The following is a 3,017-nucleotide window of genomic DNA, read 5'->3' as shown; positions in this document are numbered from 1 at the left end:
GGCCTCAACTGGAGTACTGCGTCCAGTTCTGGGCACCGCACTTTAAGAAGGATGTGGCCTGCCTTGAGAGGGTTCAGAGGAGGGCCACCCGCTTGGTTGGAGGGCAACAGGGCAGGCCCTATGAGGAGAGGCTGAGGGATCTGAACCTGTTCAGCCTCAGCAAGCGGAGGCTGAGGGGGGATTTGGTGGCTGTCTACAAACTCATTAGGGGAGATCAGCAGCAAATAGGAAGAGTCCAATTCCCCCTAGCAGCACCTGGGGTGCTGAGGAACAATGGCCAGAAGCTGCTAGAGAACAGGTTCAGGTTAGAGATTAGGAGGCACTATTTCACTGTCAGGGTAGCTAGGATGAGGAACCAACTTGCTAGGGAAGTGGTCCTCGCTCCCACCTCGGGTGAATTAAAAAAAGAGGTTGGATGAACACCTGTCTGGGGTCATGTGATCCCAGCGTGTGCTCCAACCAGTGGCAGGGAGTTAGACTAGATGATCTATTCAGGTCCCTTCTGACCCCTAACTACTATGAAACTATGACTGAAGACAGAGCTGATCAGATGCTTTAACAAGCTCCCTCTACTACCCTAAATTTTCACTTTTTATGCTGTGTGTAGCAATAGCAGAGCTTCCTCCAAACACTTGCTTAATGAAAATACCCTAAATACACTAAATCATCTCACGCCATTGTACCCTATTTATTCACCTTTCACACACCTTTTTCCCCACTAAAGTTAACAGTTGAAAATTCGAGTGTGTCTGAAATGAGGGCACTGATTCTTAACAGTTTGTTTAAAAGGAAAAGTCTTGTCTTCATTTTGCCTTCCCCGGACAAGGTGTATGTCCTACCAAGGAGCTAGTGATATGCAAATAAATACAGTAAAACTCTTTTGTGAAATGTGCACATTTATACAGGAAATCAGCACATAAACACAGAGGTATGCTATATGTGCAGCTTCATGCAATGAATGCAAAAACTGAAATAAAAAATTGGATTTCTCAGCACATACGGAATACAGAAATAAGACCCTACTATTAGAAAGAGAGGATTAGAAAACTGTTGGAAATATGAAAGTTAGAGGTGCTCTAGCAGAAAGAAAATCTTCAAACTCCCTGTGCTTTCCCTCATCTCTCAAATTCATCATTTCTACAAGCAGGCTGTGAAAAAGGTCAGTTAATGAAATTTAAACAGGAGACAGCCTTTTTAGAGCTAGAATTCAGTCCTGATAAGCAGCTGGTGAATACTAATGCTTAGCCCTGGCATCCTAGTAACACCTGAACTTGGTGGCAAAACTGACCTATAACATACAAACACATACAATGTGACAACAGTAAGCTAGCAAAGACTATAATGCATCTAACTCAACAGTGTCCAGCATCATCAGAGCTTTACCCTTTGCAATACATCATAAGTAGGGCATAGAAATACTAAACAATTATTTTGATTTACTTTGCACCCCAGCAAATTATTAAAATATCCTGTTAGATTTCATTCTCTTATCGCACAGAGATTCAAATAATGCATCTCTGCTGTTTTCCATCCACTGGAAGGTTTACATTTGGACTCATTCCCTTAGCCTACAATGAGACCATAGAGTTTCACTGGCCTCTGTTTGCTTCAGCTTTTTTATTAGTAAAATGGGATAATGACTGACTTCCTTTATTAAGCACTTTGACACTTATTGATGTAGATCACTATATAAGAGTCTTCAACCCGTCTTCAGTATAAATAGTTAATCTAATCTCCAGCTCTGCAGCTGAAAAAAGGAGGCTATTTCTATTTTGAAGTGACAGGGCTCAGAAACATGCAAGCCAGAAATACTCTGAATTTTTTTAATATTTCAGTTCAGCCATTAAAAGCTGATTATGCATGAAGTTACTTAACTTGCAGTAATGTAAAACAGTGATGAAAGATTAAGCCACACTTTCCAACTCAGAAGAAACATGACCATAATAAAAGAAAACGTGCAGACAAAAGAAAGGTAGAGAATAAATTAACTTACCATTTGGAAAAGCTAGAACACTGATGATTAGGAAGAAGAAAATCACAGAGAGGATGCCTTTCCAAATATTGTCTTCTGGACCAGAATCATCCCTGAAGAGAGACAACAAGCTGATAAAAGCATCTTTTTTAAAGGCAGTAGCAAGTGGCTCTTTTATGCAAACTACATATCTAAATCAAGTACATTGAAAATAAACACTGAAAAAGTCAAAGGGTTAACAACCAATAATAATCAGGCAGTAATGGTTCGCATTCAGTAGAAGTGAGGTAAGCTACCTTGGGTTAGCTTTCACTTACCAAGGGGTAAGAACGTACCTAGTGGCAGTAACTACTGAACAGCCAACATGTGGTAAATCCGTGCCCCATTTTATCCCATGGTTGACTACCTGTGTCCCCATGCTCAAAGAGACAATTCAGCACTTTTTTTATTAGCACCTTGAGATCTGCTAAAGAAAAGTGCTGTGTCAGCAGCTAGATGTTAGTCATAGTGTCGTTATGTTACAGCCAGAGGACAGACTTTTAATGTTTCAGTAGTCTGAAACAGAAAGACAGAAAATCCTGGCAAGCTTGACTTAGCTCTTCTCTCTTTCAAATAGCTAGACAGAGTTCATGAATACTTTACATGGGAGAGTCACATATTTCAGAAGAGAGTTAGCTATAGAAAATAAGTCTTCTGTTCTTCAGTCGCTTTCTAGGAAACTTAATTTAGTAGCAATAACCACCTCCAACTACTTCAAGCATCCATCATATTTCACCATCCCTTAAATATTAAAATTATATTGTTTGTTCCTTGATGACTTTACCCAATTTATCTATTCCATTATTGTTCCCAACCTTTTGGTACCCAGTTTTCTATCTAGTTTTACAGTGACAAGGCTAGGCAGGATGGAGGGAGCTTCTTATTTCAGGATAATTTAAAACCAAATTTGCAACAGGGTAGTCTGTCCAATAGTACGTACCATGAGATCAGTGAAAATATTGATACAGACTCTCAACATACAGCACTGACATTTAGATTCAGCCAA

General features: G+C 39.9%; 1 protein-coding gene across 1 annotated transcript in view; it reads right to left on the bottom strand.

Annotated features, from left to right (window-relative positions):
- PTDSS1 (phosphatidylserine synthase 1) overlaps positions 1-2,082 on the bottom strand; it is a 47,302-nt gene extending 45,220 nt beyond the window's left edge. The window contains exon 1 of the mRNA XM_025209314.1: positions 1,994-2,082. The gene's annotated coding sequence lies outside the window, so the exon portion shown is untranslated. The remainder of the gene's footprint in view (positions 1-1,993) is intronic.
- Between the last annotated feature and the right edge of the window lie 935 nt (positions 2,083-3,017).

This window comes from Alligator sinensis, unplaced genomic scaffold (assembly GCF_000455745.1).
Source record: "Alligator sinensis unplaced genomic scaffold, ASM45574v1 scaffold191_1, whole genome shotgun sequence".
In the NCBI taxonomy this organism is placed as follows: domain Eukaryota; kingdom Metazoa; phylum Chordata; order Crocodylia; family Alligatoridae; genus Alligator; species Alligator sinensis.
Note: the sequence above shows the minus strand (reverse complement) of the source record. Positions and strands in the feature narration are given on the sequence as shown.